Source organism: Ambystoma mexicanum, chromosome 11 (assembly GCF_040938575.1).
Source record: "Ambystoma mexicanum isolate Mex_15411 chromosome 11, UKY_AmexF1_1, whole genome shotgun sequence".
NCBI lineage: Eukaryota > Metazoa > Chordata > Amphibia > Caudata > Ambystomatidae > Ambystoma > Ambystoma mexicanum.
In genome coordinates this window covers 722,130,134-722,150,833 of record NC_090934.1, presented here as the reverse complement: position 1 = coordinate 722,150,833, position 20,700 = coordinate 722,130,134, and the positions used below count along the sequence as shown (strand labels likewise).

The following is a 20,700-nucleotide window of genomic DNA, read 5'->3' as shown; positions in this document are numbered from 1 at the left end:
CATGGGAACTCAACAATTGCAAGTCAGTCGAGGGACAATTATATAGGTCCTTTGGCTGCCCTTACAAATTTGCCAAGGTATGGGATAAACGGGGGGGGGGAACAATAGATAAGAGAGACATGCTACCAGCACCATTGTTACCGGACCGGCACACTCTGAGGTCTGAGAGTGGGTGCCATTCCGCCTGCCAGGTCTGACCTGGTGGGCAGAACTGCACCCGCTTGCAGAGCTTGACGGATGCACCGGCACTATTCACGGATGGTGCCCTTGCATCTGTCCACCACATTGAGTCCAATGGGACTCGAATGGAAATGGGGAGTAATATTTTCTGGCGCCCAGCAATAGGAAATTACTGGGACTGCTGGGGCCTTAATGCCCTGGTAGGTCCCCATTGCTGGGCGCTGGAGAAAAATGACTCCGGCACGGCTACCACCGGATTCATAATGAGGCCCATGGACAATTTTGCATAAGACCTGATGCACTCATCTTACCAAATGCCCCATTTTTCTTTATCTGTTATACGGAACCACTTTTTATTACCCTTTATATGTCTCTCTGATGGATTTATCATTGTTGTTGGTTTACTTCCTTTTTAATGGCTGCTTTAATTATGCAATGTTTATGAGATAAATTAAAATATTTATGAATAAAAATGAATTGATAAAGAAAGAAATGGAAAAGGGAATGGTAGAGAGGGGAAAAAGAGGGGAAAACATGATTCAGAGTAACCTCGCATGAACCCCATAATGGCAGTGTGTGAGAGATGATGTTCTGTAAGTGGCAGTGGCGAGCAGTACCACCCCGAAACATGTAATCTCTACATCAGTGGAAGAGTACACTTTCGGCTTGACGCCCATTTTTAAAGGACTGCAGCCACAGCATTTTGTGCCATATCCATTTAAAGAATTAAATCGACAATACATTCTATAAATGATGGTTGAGCTTTGTAGGGCTGAGTACATAGGCTATTAAAGCACTAAATACCAAACATACTATACATTCAAACTCCTTTCTCTCCTCACTCTTTGTCACTCCCTCCATACCCCTCTTTTAATACTTGATGAATGTGTGCGCCATTATATTTGAATTAATTACATTTGTATCTTTCCATCATTTTGCATATTATTAATTCGAACATCAGGAGAAATTATCTAATGATATAGTATTATCCTTAAGCAGGCCTTTTTAAAAGTGAAACACAAGCGCGTGCACCAGTGTTGGCATGTTCAAAATACCAATATGACTAATGAATTTGCAAGATAACAACATTAATAATTGTTTACATGAAATAGTGTAATCAAATTTTTTTTAAAAACCTAATTTGGAACCATTTTTTCTGCACAATAATACCAATTGTGCTTTACTAGCTATCAGATTTATTTGGTTACCAGGGAAAGAGAAAATATAAATGATCGGGTCCATACTTACATTTAGGGCCTCATTACACGGATGGCGGTGGACCATGGCGCTATTAGCACCTTGGTCCATGCCGGTAAAATACCGGTACCGCCTTGGTGGAAAGGGGAATTACCGCCCTATTCCAAGGTTGGTGGGGCGGTAATTCCCCCTTCCCCCATGGCCCTTCCCCATTCCCATTTTTGCCCCATAGGGCTCTATGGGAGTGGGGAAGGCGCTAATTACAGTACCGCAAATTGCGGTACCGTAATTAGCTCCCTGGTCCCTTTGCAGGTTGGTTTTTAACGCCTGCAAAAAGCAGGCGTTAAATTCCCCAACCCGCAAAGGGACCTCGTAGTAAGGCGGTAAGGGTTTACCGGTACCGGTAAAATACCGGTACCGGTAAACCCTTACCGCCTACCGTGTAATGAAGCCCTTAATCTTTACACCTCTCAACCCAACAGTAGGCGCAGGACCGGAACACCGGCAAAGCAAGCATCCACAGATGTTAGTCTGGGGCTACTACCACCAGTGCTCCCAAAGGTTAGCCCAGTGGATTGTCAAAGACCCAAGATAAAGACCTACTTCATGCTTGGGATTAGTGTTTTAGCCTATCCTACTAGACAAGTTACATGAGCTAGGCTGTGCCAATCTTATAGTTGCTTTGAGATATCAGCCAACAAACACAACGGACAGTAGTAAAAAAAACTAAACTGCCAGTGAAAAATAGCAAAACTAGTGCAAAAAAGAAAATCCAGGTTCTAGCCCACATGTGAAGAGCTGGCATGAAGAGTTGGCATGAAGTATATGTTGCAGGCACCTACCGTTGTCATCCAGCCCCGCCCAGGGAGACGGAGATAAGAATGGTTGAGCATGTTCTTTTGTAAAATACATAGAGCTATCAGAATAAATGAATAACTGCACAATTTATAGAACACCAATGCATTTCCCCTGTCCCTGTGCACTAGCATCAGAAACCTCCCAAGTGTTGCTGGTTGCTGGTTCCGACACCACTACCTTAAACCGCCAAAGACAGCACTGAACACTTGAGGTATTGTAACGGGTCATACAGTAACACAAGCACGTAAATTAACATACTGTACATGTCTAGAGTATACAGTGGCTTGCTGGTATTCTTCAGCTTAACAATAAAGTGATTGCAGACAGGGCTGTGCCCTGCAACCCGCCTAAATGTGGGTGCGGCGAGCACTTGTGAGAACAGGTCATACAAATGAGTTCACGCCAGGTGGAGACATGACTGCACTTCCGGCAATGGGAGATCGAAAGTCATCCCTTATGCAGTGGTCTTGGGGCGCTTACAAGGGTGGGACAAGAGGGCTTGACAAGAACAGCCAAGAGAAGGAGGTTTGAATTCACAGAAAGTAATACAAGTTGTGGCAAAACTCCTGCTCACCAGCCCAATCACCAGAAACAAAGTTTACATCATAGTCACAATAACAAAAAATGAATTAACAATGAGAAAAAGGCCGAGAATATGAAACTCACTGGGTACATAATGGGTCATTAGTGTTGCAGCCATCCAGATGTAGAAAACGTTTTCTATCAGAGCACATAAGGGAGCCAATCCGCAACACAATCATGTCTACATGGCAGCAAAGTGTGTAAGGCAACATGATTTAGGGCTGGTCTAAGTCCATGACACAGACTCTGTCTCACCAAGCCTTGCTAACTGGTAATCTATGGATATCTGTGGTGGCCCATAATGAGACAGAGTAACAGAATCTAAAATACAAAATGTCAGGCAGAACCAGGGCCGGACTGGGCCATAAAACTGTCTCAGGGACCAATGAAAAAGTGGCACGCCATTGCAAATGGCTATTCATTCCTTTTGCGACACTGTTTGATTAGTACCCCAGGGGGAGTTTTTTGATAAAATGTGATGCAAATTGTGCATTTTAAATAATATTTGTCCAGCAACACTGGTCAAAACTATTCACTGCATAGTCAAATAACTCATCAAAACGGACCAATTTGGCCAAAAAAGTGGCCCACTTTGACCAAAATAACTGGGCCACACCAGCATTTTGCATTTTTGGTTCGGCCAGGGGCCTATTGCCCTATAGGCTAGTCCGAGCCTGGCAGAACGTAAGTCATCCAGACATATAACTCCTACAGAAACAACAAAAGAGAGAATGGCATAAGGGGACAGTACAGAAAAAGACCCTTCACTAGGTTTGCATAGGCTCTGGGAAAGAAAGATATATGCAAACAAACAGTACAGTCTCAGGGAAATACAAAAGCACTGTAAAGTACAGAAAATGTGTGCAGAGTACTGCAGAGCAGTGTATTCCAATGCCTTGGTCACAATGTCCTCTTTGGTACCAATCTGGAATATTTGCATTCAATAAAAGCGTGTGCCTGTGAATGAGATGAAATGGAATGTGGCAGGGTCAGTTGATGGATTTACCACCAACCACCTTTGATTAATAAAGTATCTAGGAGCGCAGCACCCTTGAGAAACATTCTTTCAGCCTTGACTTTTTGACACTGTAGGCAATGGGGAACAAACGGAGTAATATATTCTGGGACGACCATGATGGAATGGTTACAGACATAATGCCTTCTTGCTAAGCGATAATGAATGTATTTTGACCACGCACTTTATATGCGAAGTAAAATAAAGCGCAAGTGGCCTGAAACTGCGCCCCAAGAAAGAAATAGGACTTGTAGACGTTCATTATAGCAAAAAAGGAAAGACGTTCTGAGACGGGAACAGTCAAGCAAAGTTGCAGTCGCCATGGATTGGCCATGGATTCTGCATTGCTAGTGAGAAAAAGAGGAACCATTTTAAGATCAGCTAAATTACTTGGCTTGTGCAGTACATTTGTTGCAGCGTGTCACATTTTGTGGAAGCGATGGTGCATAGTTTGTATACTATTAAGATTTACTGGAGATACAGGAAAGCGCAAGACGTTAGAGGAAATGAATTGGCAGATCTTGCGGGGTTTCATTTACAAGTTGCATCTGCCCAAAAACCCAAATTCCAATTTTTTTTAAAAAAAATGTGTATATATAGCGCTGCAGCCCTCAGGCATCAGAGCGCATTCCATATAGACAAGGACACATTTGATCAGGACAACATAAAGTGTGGTGTGTCAGTAGAATATTGGTGCATGGAGGTGACTTTATTAGTGTCTTAAGTTTTTGTCTGAAATAAAGATAGTTTGTTTCTGATCGAAGTGTTGGCGGCAAATCATTCCATTTTATGATCGTCAATGTTCACGAATGTTGAATTCTCCATAGTGTTGAATCAGGCCAGGAAACAAAGAGGAAACGATCTTGTATGAATTGATCAGGGTATATAGCACCTCAAAGATTTGAGCTTTAAAAAGTAATTAAAACAAATTTGATTCATTTATGCTGTCAGAATAAGGGCAGACTCGCAGAGAATTCACAAATGTTTTACATTGTGAGCAAAGGGGAGGACTTCCTGGAAATATTAGGAGAAGCTGAAAGACATGCATATTTCTGAAATTAATGAAAAGGACAAATCAATGGCACTTCTATCTTGAAAGCGTTTCAGGTCACTGTCTATCATCCTCCTACTGAAACGTCTCAGACCTCCACAGGGAGGGAAAAGAAGCCAAACGGTGGCCATCAACATGTAAATAGATGCATCAGTCTTTAACATACAAATTATACTGTTGCCTGAACGAGGCAATTGGATCAATAATGCGGCGAGGATGGTACATATAAAATAATAATGGAGAAAAGCGAGACCCATGTGGCACTTGGCACCACACTAAAGAAAGGACCACAAGCGTTTCAGGGGGTGCTGTGCATTGCAGTCACAGACTGAGGCTTTCCAGCAGCAGAACATGTTCATAAATAACCACATCCCATCAATAGGTCCAACATGAGCAGCACAGAAAGAGCCTCCTACTCTGCATGAGCCAGGATATCATCCCAGTGCACGATAAGCATTGTTTTAGTTCCATAGAAGGAGCAGAAGCTGAAAGAAATGGTGGAGGATGGCGGTCTGTTCAAGAATAATCTGTAGTCGGTTGAACAATATCTTTACCAAGCACGGAATGCATGTAATGGGACAAAAGCTATTTGAAACTGAAGGACCCAATCAGGGTGCAAAATGTGTACTTGCCACTAGCCATTGGCTAGTGATATTGTGCTCTTGGCAAGTAAGAAATGGTGTGCGGTCTGTATGTAATGTCATTGTCATTTGTAAAGAGACTTTCACCATTGGTATGATCCCAACCCTCTGTAGTTTGAACACCCTTCGGGGCCAGGTATGGAAAATTCGTCAGAGAATTATAGAATGTGACTGTGCTTTTAGAATTGTATAGAAATGAGGTGCTGAGTGACTTTTTATTGCTGGCTAGTAGCTTACCACTTCAATCTTTTGCCCCAATCCAATGTAGGGTTTTTAACAGAGTGAGAATGGCATGCTTCAACGAGTATGGTACATTACCTTCAGAAAAGGATAGGTCAATGAATAAAGCAACCCGTGCAACAAGAGCAGTAGAATGCTTTGGAGCAGTAATTGCTGGAGCAGCACTAGAAGTGGGACTCATATTCCACTAGGATAAGAATAACTGCATTTGAAATAAATGTAATTACAAAAGAATGATTAAGCAATAGGAGGAGTGGATTAGGTCAGGGAGCATCTACAAACAAGTCTGAAACAGGTGTTTTTAAATTAAGCCTGAATGAAAAGTAGGGAATCAATCGTAAGGTCCCCTCAAGAGATCCATGAGGAAAATGGTTAAAAATGTTGTTCCAGACGTGGACGACAAACAAAAAAATCTTGATAGTTTGGTTATCAATAAAATGTAAATTTGGAAAGCCGAGAATCAGAGTTCTCACAGCATGAGTGAAGCAGGTGGCAATCTGAAGATGTTTATATAGATAACATCTCTTAACCAGGTGTATGATATTCATATTTGTACAAGAAAGAAAAGTATCACAGAAAATCATCCATTAACCATGCGTCAGTAAAAAAAAAAAAGGGTACATCAAGCACATGGTGACCAATCATGGTGGCAATCCAAACAGGCATTTCCGTCAGCTGACTTGGCATTAATAAGGGCACATGACAAGTTGTTGGAAGGAGATGTCTAGGAGATTATCCCTCTTAGATCACTTCGAGAGTCAGGAGAAGGGTTTTTAGAAATGTTAGGTCATGTACAGACATATCGGACATATTAGGGATAGTTTCTCACTCTTGTTCTCCCCATTCCTGCTTGATTGAGCTAGTCTCTTCGCTCAGTGTCCCAGTTTCATTTTGTTAGGTTCCACGATCTAGGACACAATAAGGGTCTCTTACCTGAGGATTACACACTGGTCCAATTCTCTTTCAGTCGAAGTTAGTGCCCCATTCTCCCACGATGGCCAGATGAGTTCAAACAAATTGAAGAGAGGCAAATAGACATGCCCATCATCGCGTCAGCCCTTCTCCCATTTCAACGGTATAGATATGAATGGTGCACCTCGCTCATAATATCTACTCCCTCACCACCATTTTATCACCAATGCGAAAGATGTTACTCCTTGAGACAACCTTCCAGACCCTACCAAGATGACATCACCGAAGAAATACATCTGCAGGCGATGGAACACCGGGATGAGCTGTAATCATGAAAGAAACAAATTATGTCACTGCTGAGACCAACACACATAGGTGTATTAGACACAAAGTACACATACATCCAAACACGAAGATACATGAACACTAGGTCAAATTGCACCTAGACACGAAGAACATGCTTGCATCCACAAGGGAAATAAAATATACTCTCTTTACTATGCTGAAAAGCAAGTCACATGAGAATACATATACAAGCTTGCTTAATGCAGAACACAACTAAAGTGAGTGGCCATGTAAACCAAGTTTGAGAATGCAATCACGTTAGATTAACAAGGTACATTGAGAAGCCAAAAGACAGCAGAGAGACCCAGTCTTGATGAGCCAGCAAAAATAGCTAAGCCTGAACAACATAGATAGCAAGTGCCCAATTAGCCAAGGTTAGCGGGGAAAGACCGGTTCACAGACAATGAACATATCCCAGATGATGGACATGACTATCTGAAGAAGCACAGAAACAGTTGTTGCAGGAAGGTCAGGTTCCTGTCAGCTCACACCTGAAACAGAGGAAAATAGCTGACAAGTTTCTAGAGGCCAAGGAGGTAAAGACACCCATAGCAAAAGGGTCTACTGAGCAGAATAATTCTAAATGGGGTCTCCACACATGTGACTTGCAGCCAGCAGAGAATGCCTATTCATTGGATCCAGACATGGGCAGACATAGACCTTCCTTCCCATGGCTCGGGGTCTAGGTAATCAGGGAATGGTAACTTTAGTGGGACATGCAGCACCTTGGGGCCATACTCATTACCTTCAATTATTGCTCATGTGCTGGTAATAGTCCAGACTGTCACGGCTGAAAAAGTCATCCCTGACCAATCTATGTCCACCTTTACCTCTCACCCTAACAGTGTTGCAGCCACCACTCAGAACACACCTAGATGACATGTTGCCTATGTATCTTTCTTTAGGTAGTTCAAGGCAGAGCTACCTAATATTGCCAGACTAATTAGATCCCGAACCCCATATAGAATGCATACTCTACCACTACCATACTACTCACCTAATCCCATCCCACCTAGGTTTGTGCAATGTAGCATTTGTTTGCAACATCATAGTGGATTAAAACTCAGTGACAAGCCTGTACCTAGATGTGAGAGAAGTAGAGATCACCCGATGTCCATTGCTGTCCCCATTTTATTTGGGTGTTAATAAAACAGTAATTTTTCCACACTACTGGACTCTTCTGTGTTTTGGGTGTGGGACACTCCCTGCCTGTCCACTGCAAATGTGAGAAGGGCTGTCTTCCCCAATCTCGACATATGGTAGAGAGAACAGTTCACCAACGCCCTCGAGGACCCACCCAGGAGAGTGGATAATTAACCAGCATGATGTGGGGGGCGAAGCGCCCCCAGCTCCTCCTCAGGGCGCGACCCACCAAGCGAGGGACAGAAATATTACCCAATGAAGTAACTAAAGGCAGTGGCAGGATACTCTAATACTATGGGCCTCATCATGAGTTGGGCCGTAACGCTGGCGGTATTACTGCTGGCGGTATTAGCCCTACCGCCAAACCCTCCAGCGCTATTAGCGCCGGATCACGGGTTTGGCGGTAATGGAATTCCCCATTCCCCACTGAGCCCATTCGGGAATGCCCCATTCCCTATTGGGCTCAATGGGGAATTTTTGCGCTCTTACCACCGGTGGATTTCCCGCCGGCGGTAATAGCGTGAATTTTTGGTGGATTCTCCCCCAGCTCAGAGCTAGGGAGAAATCCGCCAAAGCCCTGATTTGGCAGACCCTTAAATCCGGCGGTAATAGCGCGACCGCCGGATTTAAGAGTTACCGCCAAACTCGTGATGAGGCCCTATGTATGCACCTCCTGCATATGGCAGCAAAGACAAAATAAACGGAGCTAAGTTAAATAATTCAAAGTCATTACCAGTGTGCGATGAGCATAAGGAGCACTACGAATTACAGGCGAAGCTAGCAGAGAGTGACAAGGAAGGGGTGACCGCAGACAAGAACAATGGGTGGGAGGACAGATATTGCTTAAACTAGATGAACAGCATAAGACCGACACTCGAGACAAGGAAAAGGAAGCTAAGGATAAACGGGATAGAAAGTAAGAAGAAACATGACACAGAAGGAAGTTAGAAGAGGAGGAACGAGCATGGGAAAAGGTGATAGAAGTAGAGGAAAAGGAGAAAAAAAGGCAGCAGGAGGGTAGGGGCGAATTAAAATAAGCATAGTGGTATAAGGGAAGGAAGCAATGATAAATAAGAAAGAAGAAAGGGAGAAGCAGAAGGAGAAAGCAGAGAGGGCATCAAGAGAAGCAGAGAAGGCAAGGGAGAGAAAAGTACAACTGAATAAAGAAAGAAAGAGACAGGAGGTTGAGAGGCTTGTTAAAGAGCAACTGTGCAAGAGCGAGGAAGAAAATTAATGGCAGGAGCTGGAAAGCGAGAAGAGCTGGGAGTGACAAGTTAAGGAAAGAGAAGAAATAATTAGAAATATGCTTCCCAATGAGGATGAGAGAGAAGGGATACAAAGGAAGATTGGGAAGTTATGTTGAAGCAGAAGGGATGGTCTGGGAGACCTTTAAGAGAGCAATGAGCACAGCAGGATCGCCACAAAGGGAGGAGCCAGGGTCATTAGGACTGTGAAGGGGGCGAAGGGGGAGAACAAGTTAAAACGACAGAATTTTGAAAGGGACGAGGGGAGTCAAGACAGTTATGAGACCATGGGGTCGGATGAGGGAAGAGGCCAGTGAAGATGAGGGAGAGGGAAGATGCATAGCAGGCCCTTCATCGGGTAAGCCTTTGAGCTTGAGAGAAAGGCCAGTGCTGAAGGTACACACTAAGCACCCAAAGGTCCGCTTGCATAGCTTAGATGAATGTACCCAGCATACCCAGAGGTTGAGGGTGTTACCAGGGCAGATTAAGGCGAGCCTGGCTGGAGCATTTACAGTGACAAGAGGTCCAGATGCACCCAAGAGTTATGCACAAATAACCCAGTACCTGCTCTTAGAGACGACGGCCACAATATATTCCATGGCCCCAAATGTACAAGGAAAATTTGAGGTGTGAATTGCCATAGTTAACCGCAGGATGGGGAAATGGATTTATGAGATTGAGAAACTGACAGCAGGAATGACTAGCAGTAGGCGACATTAAAAGCTTGCTCTCCACCATCCTTGGGAAGAGAGTAGACCTGTGGAAACAAGCAGGATATCCAGGGGTGACCGCAGAGAACACATCACAAGACAGAGCACCATTTAATAACTGCAGGGCAGCCATATGGCAAGCACTCAGAGTACAGTATCCCAACACGTTAGGCAACAAAAGCGAGATTATGACATGAAAAATGTGTGTTGACTAAGAACCCATTGTACATATTCAAGAGATCCAAGAACATTGTTGTCTCGAGACAGTGGGCTTATTTTATCACATATTAAGTCAGGGACTACACTAGTATGAACAAAAACCGTTGAGGAAATGAGTGGGAAGCAAGACCATGGCCAGAGATTCAGTTAACTATTGTGAACTTTTGCTGGTTAATGAAAGAGAATACTAGAAAGGAATACAAGGAAAGAAAGCAGGTTAAAGAAAAATGAGTTCCAAAAATCTTGTCAAAGTATTCGATATATGGGGCAGTGCTGATGAGCAAAGATGGAGTGGTTATGCAAGATCCACCGCACCGCAAGAAAATGGTTGGAGGGAGAATTGCAGGAAGGGGAAGAGTACAATCATTGGCCCGAGAGAAGAAGGGGTGTGCTCAGAGGGAGAGGGGGTGATTTCAAGTGCTGCATGGAGGAGGAGGATTTAACAGGGGACAGCTCTGACCCATGGGACCCACACCGCAATGTTGGACATGCAGGAAGATTGGCCATATAGCCTGAGTGTGTAGAAGCAGGACAGGGATACAACAGAATTGGCAAGACCAACGGAGGGGGGATGGCATGTCCACACTACATACACCACAGAGCAAATTGACTATTATGCCCAAGATCACACTCAGTATCAGACAGGTGGTGTAGATGCAACAAGCTTCTCAGGTACTAGCACAGCCATGGCAATCACACCCACAGACACCACCACAGCAGGCACACATGTCGACACAAGCACAGTATACGCAAATGCAGACACACCAACCGCAAGCACCACCCTAAGCAATGACACAGCAGTTTGCCATGACTACATGGAATCCAAACACTGCAGTACAGACTCCCGCACCCAGAATAGGGAACGTGACAGTTGTGCTGGGGAATCCGTTCAAAAGGACAGGGATGAATTATATACCCACAGTAGGATAGCTCACAGACTGACTTGATGTGTTCCATCCTATCTATCAGACCCAACCCACAAGTGGAGCCATGAGTGGGGGTGACCATAGGTGACGAGACATTTTCTTTCCCGGTAGATACAGGGTCACTAGATCCTGTGTTAGCGAAGGGAGATACCCAATGTCAGGTGCTGCCATGAATGCACAAGGCTTTTTTGGGGCTACAATATTGGTTCCATTAACTGACCAATTGCCCCTCACAGTTGGGAAACATGACCTCGCCATGCCACTATTATATTCCCGTCAGACTGCAATGAACCTAATGGGAAGGGATATGATGAGCAAGCTCAACATGACCATCTCATTTACTGAACAGGGGATAGTGTGTTCTACTCCAGGGATCTACAACATGAATGCAAAAGAATGTATTCTAGCATTCTGTGGGCAGACAGTACAGAGGGGGGTGCCTCTGGATCCTGTGGTGTTCTAGTACAGAGTGAGCCTTTTGCTAGCATAGCTTCCTGGGATACAAGGTAATACATTGAAGCTGCCCACAGATATTTTAATCAGGCCAAAAAATCCCCATGGATGAGGAAGAGGGACATGTGTTCACATTAGAACTTGAAACGGTCATAATAAGGGATGAGAGAGTAGTTCTCCATGGGACAGATGAGGGGAAGCATGGCCGGCAGCAATCTCCCTGAACAAAGGACACTGACTGACTATCTTGACTGATGAGGAGTTGTTTAGAGACGACTATTCAGACAATGAAGTGGTGTTCTCTATAAGCATTACTTATTGGATGAGAATTGAGCACAAGGAAGTGACACAGAGGGTGGCACTTGTGAAAGAGTCACCATCATACCTTGAAGATGACTTGGCACACGTGCCAGCTGTCTTGTGGACCAACGATTTTTATGATTTGGGCCTACTAAAGGGAGTAGGGGCACTCACAGTCAAATTAAAACCAGGAGCAATTTTACCCAGAGTGAAACAATATACCATGTCCACAGAAGCAGACAAAGGAATTTTTTAAACTGTTTCAGCGCTGGTATAACAGGGAATTCGAGTGCCATTGGAGTCTCCATGTAACACGGCTGTGTACCCAGTGAAGAAGGCAATGGGGGGGGGAGGGCATGGAGATTTATTCAGAATCTGTGGCCCCCTTAACAACATCCTTCTGATGCAAAATTCACATTAGTTTTCAAACCAGCAACCATATTATGCAACATTCCTCCAAAGGCCAAACATTTCACAGTACTTGACCCAAAAACGCATTTTTCTCAATAAAGAATCACTCGACTTGACCTCGTTTTCATATAGAAACCAGAAGTGGAAACATACAATATTACCTCAGGGGTACTGCGAGTCCCCTTTGTTATTCAACAGAAGAGCACTGGGGAATGTACACATGGATAGCACAGTAATTCAGTACATGGATGACATTGTGGTGTGCAGTGAGACAGAGGAACATTGCAAATGAGACTCAATGCATCTGAAGAGAGTCTTGGCAGACAAGCGATTCAAGGTGGACAAAGCAAAATTGCAGTACTGTCAGAAAGAGGTTCTATACATTGGGCAATTGATTTTGCAGCTAACCACGGAAAGAGCAGAAGTGATCACCAAAAGACCACAGCCAAAGACAGTATGGGTAATGCAGCAGTTTTTGGACTTGTGCAACTATTGCAAAGCGTGGGCATTTGATTACAGCACATACAATAGGTCCCTTCTAACAGGATTTAAAGAAGCGTAGAAAGACAAAAGCAAGATAGCCCGGACAAATGCGAGGACAGAGGCCTTTGATGAGCTGAAAAGAGACCAGTCTTAGGAATCTCTGACTACAATGCAGAATTTTACTTGTCATCACACTCAAATGGGGTGGTGATGACAGCAGTGCTCACACAAAAGACTACCATAAAACACAAACCATTAGCCTACTACAGTGGGCTTAGAGATCCAGTAATGAAGGGTCATTACCTTTGTGAGCAAGCATTGGCTGCAGCAACCTTTGCAATGGAGAAGTCAGCAAATATCACCATGGGCTGCGGACCAACACTATGTGAATTATTCCCTTTTTGTTATTCTTGAGATATCTATGTACCGGCAGTGAAGGTGAGGTGTAGAGTAGTGAATCCAGCAACAATCACAGCAGAACCAGCTGAAGAAGGAGACTATGTACACGACTGCACCAAATACACTGAATACTATGAAGACATATCCCATGTGAGAGAAAAAGCCCTCGGATGGGGAGTGGGGGCAAGTACTCTACATGGATGGGTCTTCAACAATTGACCAGACTTCGGGGGAAAGCCACACTTCTACGGAAGTAGCAAAGGTGAGACGGAGTGGGATTTTTGAATTAGGGGCAATCGCAAGATTGCCCTCACATTTTTCAGCGCAAACACCAGAGTTAGTACCGCTTATTGTAGCCCTTGAATCACATGAGGATATGGAAATCACAGTATATTCGGACTCCACCTCAGTGATTTTAACAGTACACACAACTGTCATGGTGGAAAAGGCGGGGATTCCTACGTGTTGACAGCATACCAGTGCAGCAGACATCTGTATTGGACAGCCTCATAAATGCACTGCAGTTCCCAACGGCCATTGCCATTGTGCAGTGCGTGGCCTATACGAGGGGGAAGATCTAATCTCCTGCAGCAATAAGGCAGCATACACGTAGGCCAAAATGCAGCATATTTTCCTGATAATTCCTAAATTTGACAACCCATTCAATAAATGCATGCAAGCACGCAACATGATATTGAAGGAAGGTTTTAATTCACTGCCCATCATCTAGTTAGTAGAGTTACAGGGAAGAGCTCCACCAGAAGAGCAGGAGCTGTGCAGAAGAAGGGGGTGTTCAGTATCCTCTACGAACACCTTATGGCACCAAGAGAGCACCGGTAAATCAGTCATGCCCCTCACACTATTGCATATTGCATTAGAGCAACTCCATCACCCGACCTATACAAGCAAAGAGTCTTGCAGGACAGATTGCGGAACACTGGGTTCGCTCCCAACTTGGCAGAGCATGTTGCTGCTTTTTTATTTAATTGTATGATTTGTCAAAAATATACAGGAGGACATACGTTGCAAGTAGTAAGAGGAAAAATACCCCGGCCCACAGGGACCTTCCAACATTTGCACATTGATTATGTCGATATGATTCAAAATCTTAATGGCTACAGGTACAGGTTATGTATGCCCTTTCTCACTCTGGATCGAAGCCGGTCCACGCACTCACTTCGACTCCAACAATATACAGGAGGACATACGTTGCGAGTAATAAGAGAAACAATACCCCGGCCCACAGGGACCTTCCAACATTTGCACATTGATTATGTCGATATGATTCAAAATTGTAATGGCTACATGTACAGGTTATGTATGCCCTTTCTCACTTTGGATCGAAGCCGGTCCATGCACTCACTTCGACTCCACATGTGCTGCCAAATTCCTCATGTTAGGGAGAATTCTCATTCTATGGCTAATTTCCCTTACCTAGTGAGTCCCTCAGCAGCTTTGCTGGATTTCTGGAGTTTATTTTTTTCCACTTGGTAAGAGTGTGAGCTTTTCCCCCACTCTTACCTGTGTTTTGGCATGTGCATGTGCATTTCATCTGTTTTTGTGATTGTGGACTCTAGAGTACACCACTTCAGAAGCCCCACCGACTCCATTTCTGGGGCTGTCTACTGCCCCCCAGAAAAGGGTAAAGTTGCCATTAACATTGCATAGTCATTTAACCACAGATCCAGTACACCCCATTTTAAATGGAGTATTGGAAAGGCCTAATCCTTAGCCCTTTTTATCTGTACCTCATGGAGCATTGTTTCGCTCCCTTAAAATTAAGACTTGGCTGGTGGCAGTGGTATCTACCCTAATTTTCCTACCGCGATTATATTACATAACGTGGTATTGTTTTAGGCTATTTTAGTAGCCTCAAACTTTAAACCCGCTAGCCCAAATACTTTTTTATTTCGGCTCCGGTTGGGTTTAATCGCCATTTCTTTTTGTTAACATCCTTCTTGGGTCTTTCATTGCGCGGCAAACCAGGCTTGCCTCCTTTGTTTGCCGACCTTTGGCAGGCTTCTGAACAGAAGCCCTCCTTTGGCATCTGAATGTCTAGGGCGGCTGAATGTGAGGGATGGGTGTAGTCACCCCCTGCACAGGGTAAGTCGCACTTTGTATTGATTGGCTGAGCTGGTTGTCCGGGCTGGACAACCCCCCTGCTGAGTGATTGACAGCCAGGCTGTGTGAATGGGGATTTTGGCATAAAAGGCAGGACTCTTGAGCTAGAAGGCAGAGTCGCCTCTGGAACGACAAGGAACCAAAGAGAAGCAGAGAAGAAGACGGCTGCTGCAACCCCGAGTCCCGGTGGAGCCCTGCTGCAGTCCTGGGCTATCTACCCCTTCAACGACTAAGAGAAGATCCAGTCCGGAGTCTTCTTCCCTTGAGCCTGATGGGATCAACCAGCTTGTCGCTTCTTCAGCCAGAGAATCCTCTCCTGGGTCGAAATCACTGCTGTGCTGTGGTGGTCTGGATAGCCATCAGAGGAACGCACCTTTTATTCATCAGTGCCTATTTCGCTGCTGCTGGCCTCATCCGTGGGTAGTGCAGATCGCTCCAGACATCCTCCTTCTTGTCCCCATGACTGAAGCCGCAGGAACTGTGAGTCTGCAGGAACTACCAGGAACAACTGCCGTGGCACCAGCTTTTCTCCAACGGAATAAGGTACTGTGCACACTTGGTCTTTCTCTCCGTCTGACCAGCCGGAATCGGGGTGAACCCTCTTCCTCCACGAAGACTTGTTCTTTCTTCCCTCCTTCTTATAACTTTTCCTTCCATTTGACAATCTTTACGAACTCTTGGCATCTCGAATCTCAAAATGTTCAACGTGTGATCCTCGGCAACAGAGCATCTGCTCCATTCACACTGGCGCAGGCCTATTGACTTTAATCTGTATCTGTGAACGTATCCTCAGGTTTCCTTGCCTTGAAAAAGTATTGCCTTTGATTTCTACTCACTTTTCCCTTGTTTTAAATTCTTAAGTACAAAGTGTGTTTTAACTTCGTGAGCATTTCTATCCGCAGGTACGCGTTCGTATCGCAACACCGGTCTGTGAAATCATAATGTACTTACCTTAAATTTACTGGCACAAGTGGAATTGGTTGTGTGTAGTGTATTTTACGTGCGGTTTCCAAACTATAGAAGTGTTGTGTTTTATAACAGATGGTTTAAAAATAAATGTACTATTTTTTACCTGAAACCTTGAGTCAGTGTTTGCTTGAGTCACAGTAATTGTTGTCCTTTGTGTAATCTCTGCTACTGCTAATATACTCTTGAGATAAGCCTGGCTGCTCCGCTACTGCTACCACTTTAACATAGTAGTACAGGCTTGTACTAAAGGTGAACTTGTATTATCACTTGTAGTCTTAATTGTGTGTAGTGGTCCCTAAGGGCACTGCACAGGATTCTGCCTAACACCTCGTACGAGAGGTGTTCCCAAGATAGGGTGCATGCGAAGTCCTCCAGTCAGACAATGGACTGCATTTTGTAAATGAAGTCTTTGAGCATATCACAACTCTATTGGGGATTAAGCATACATTCTCATGCACTTATCACCCGCAAGTGAATGGAGTTTGTGAGTGCCTCAATGGCCTGCTCAAGGAGAAAATAGCCAAGTTAAACATGACACTAAAGAAAGGGTGGCTCCATTGCCTACCCCTAGCACATTTTACACTATGAAATCAGCCCGGCTCCAATCACCACTTAATTCCTCATGAGTTGGTGACAGGACGCTGCACGCGTCTCCCACTAGAGTGTTGACTGATGCCCAGAATGCTGATGTTATTTTAGGAACTGAAATTAATGATTACCTTACAGCAATGATGGCAACTGTTTCTTTTATTTGCCAACAGCTTCCAGCACATCAGGGGAGGTTGAGAACAAGGAAGACGATGTACCATCAAATACCCAAGAATTCTTAAACCCCTGCCTTATATCTGGGGGACACAGTTCTCCTGTAAAGTTTCAATAGGGCATGGCAAAGGCCTTGCTTTAATGATCCTTTTGTCAATGATAACGGTACTCCCACAGCAGCTCAACTGATAGGCTAGAGATCCTGGTTGCATCTCAGAGATGTCAAATGCTGTAAAGGTGAGACCCCTTGCCCTACATCCCAGACTAAGCCGCCCAAGAAGAAGACGATGAATGAAGAGTGCAGACACAGTACATGACAAGGAGTAGATAAGCCATAAAAGAGAATTAGTGTAGGCACTGCCCTTTTTTGCCTAAGGCTACCACTGCACACAAGAGAACCACGCTTTTGAGAACAAGACTTGCCTGCAAAGTGAAAGAAATCACAACAAATGTGTTTTGACTGAATGAAGCACAGACATTAAATGTTGCCCATTCAGCTATTATCTATGCCTTCCTTGCATACGTTTCCAGTAGCTACTGAGCAGAAGAGAAGAGCAAGTTGCCCATTGGTGTCTTACTCAACGACCATAAAAAGGCAGTTTATCTTTGAGCGTGTCTTAGTGGCAATTCTCTTGTAAAGGTTTAACACCTAAACACAAGGGTGAGAAATGCAAACAACAAAAATGAATATTATCAATAATGCTGTAGATTTTGCTAAACGTAGAGTGATTGCTTTAAGACAAAGAAATGGATGTGCACACTTGCAACACGTGAATTATACCACTAAGGCAATTGTGATTATATTTTTTTGCATTCTGATTTCTCTACCGGTTTACCCTCCTAGCATTAAGAAAAGTGTCAATGTATTATGCACCTGAACCTGTCTATGCCAATGTGACACCTGTTTCCATACTAACCGAAGTAAAAACCCCACTCCTCACCAGTTCCACCCAAGAGATGAAGAGGCTCAAACGAAGCATCACTAATAACTTTGAACATGTGAATATCTACATGCCTAGTTCGGAGCATGTCACCAATAACATTTGGTATCAGCATATGACCTGTGCGGGTAGAGAGGCTTCAGGGGAGAGCTGCTATGTTTGTTCGCTCATTCCCTATGTCATGAGCGCCTGCAGGACATTTATATCCACTGAAATCCCAGCAACTACAGCACAGTGCCAAATGCATCTGGGGCTTTGCACAACTAAGGGACCATTTCAGGGGAAGGGGACTACACTAAGATGGATTTCATAAAAAACGTTTCCATACGAGTATAGCTATATAAAGACACAGACAATGATGGAAGATTACTAGAGCACCAACAAAATTATACAATACATATTGGATGGCCCACAGAGGGGAAGCTAGAATAGTAGCACAAAAGGAGCTGCAATGCCCTAAAACTGGAAGAAGGGATATAGTGGGAATGCCAGGATGCTGGTAGAGAATCCAAATGTTAGTATATGGACAGATCTTCACAGGAGAAGACTGGGTCGAAGGGCTGATGGGATGCAAAGCACATGCACTCCCGACAGTTCCAGTGGAAGAGGTGCAGATAGAAAATGATGACTGTCTCAAGGACTAGGGAGACTATTCGAAATTGCTCACCTGTGCAGAAAACAAAGCAGGCCCCCTACTCATAATACCCCTCAATAACGCATCATTATGTTACCAGAATGATGGTACAGTGAACATTGGAGAAAACAGAGGCTGCAAACACTTTTTGAAGATACCTGGCATGAAAGTAGGAACAGAAGTGCTAAAGGACCATTACTGGGCCTGTGGCTCCCAAGCCTAAATGCAGCTGCTCCCAAAATCAGGAGGGATATATTCCTTGGTGCTACTGAACACACCAACATTGGTAGAACCTCAGAAAGAGTTCAAGATAGATGGGTTCCCCAAAATGGATGCACAATTGAGGAAGAAAATGGCTTTGGAGCTGAACAGAGAGGAAATTACATTTCAAAGAAGATGGATGCAGCACTTGACAATACTAGAGCAGCACAGGCTGTTCACCAGGACAGAGATGGTCTTCGCCCATGTCATTCCAGGAATACAAAGAAGCGTGAATGCCAAGTGGTTGCACATTACATGATGGGAGCTGTTACAGACAACCAACTGACCAGTAAATTGCTTAAAAGCCATAAAGTAGGAGCTATGAGCCATGAGGCTTGTGACTCTTCAAAATAGGTATGTTCTCAACCTCATCACAGCAATGGAGGGTGGCATTTGTACAAAAAAAACAAAAACAAAAAAAATAATTATAATCGAGCCGTCCTGCTGTACATACATACCTGCCCACCATTAGCAAAATGGGACCCTCATGGAAGCAATATCATTGCTGTCAGACCTACCTACTAAAATGGAAGAAGAAATTAACTTAATAGGGGCAGCGGATGACAGGTTGGGGTATATCTTTTCCTGGATCCAATCCTGGATGGCAACCGGTCTGAAGGTTTTCATAGTTGCACTAGTGTTAGTATTATTCGAATTTTGTGTCATCAGAGTAGCAATAGCACAGTGTAAGAAGACAACTCAGAAAATGATAGGGATGAAAATATTAATAGACGTGGATACTAAAACAGAGAGGAACACACAATATTTTGAAGTGCTGCAGTCACATCTAATACAGAGTCCCCTCTTCACTCCAAGTACAAAATTATTTTATCCCTGGGATGCCCATAATCATGTGGGACGTTGGGTCTGGTGCCGGACAGACCAGGAGTGCTTCTATATGACCTGGATTGTGGATGAACATGTTAAGTAACATGATAAACTGAGTGGTGTGGCAAAGGTGTGAACGCCCAACACACCAGTTAGTGGTGAAGGGCCTCCAGTAGGTGTGGTTGATGACCAGAAGGCAGAATGAAGAGAAGCAAATGATCCTGTCCATCATTGCATAGGCCCTGCCCCTGTTTCGACAGTATAGAACTGAATGGTACACCTTGCTCCTAGCATCATCTACCCTGCACCACCATTGTATTGCCAATGCAAGAGACGTTACTCCCTGAGACAACCTTACAGACCCAACCCGGATGACGTCACCAAAGAAATAAATCTGCAGGCGATGGAACCCCTAGATGAGCTGTAATCATGAAACAGACAAATTACGTCATGGCTGCAGCCAACACACGTAGGCGCATTAGACACAAAGTACATATACATCCAAACACCACGAAGATACACGAACACTAGGTCAAATTGCACTTAGAGACGAAGAACACGCTTGCATACACTAGGGGTGAAAACATATACTCTCTTTTCTAAGCTAAAACGCAAGTCACACGAGAAAACATATAAGCATAATACAGAATGCAACTAAAGTGAGTGGCCATGTAAACCAAGATGGAGGATGCAATCACGTTAGGCGAATAGGAGACATTGAGAAGCCAAAAGAGACACTGTCTTGCTGAGTCAGTGAAAAGAGCGAAGCCTGGACAGCACAGATAGCAAGTGCCCAGTTCGCCAAGGTGAGTGGGGAAAGACAGGTTTGAGGCAGCATTGGAAAAGTACAGACAATTAACAGATCCCAGACGACG

General features: G+C 44.2%; 1 protein-coding gene across 8 annotated transcripts in view; it reads right to left on the bottom strand.

Moving 5' to 3' along the window:
* Positions 1–20,700, bottom strand: part of PPFIBP2 (PPFIA binding protein 2) — a 1,806,653-nt gene that overhangs the window by 1,683,695 nt on the left and 102,258 nt on the right. The window contains exon 2 of one of the 8 annotated variants that reach the window (XM_069623590.1): positions 6,698–6,999. The exons of the other annotated variants lie outside the window; for them this stretch is intronic. The gene's annotated coding sequence lies outside the window, so the exon portion shown is untranslated. The remainder of the gene's footprint in view (positions 1–6,697; positions 7,000–20,700) is intronic. 8 annotated transcript variants of the gene reach the window in all.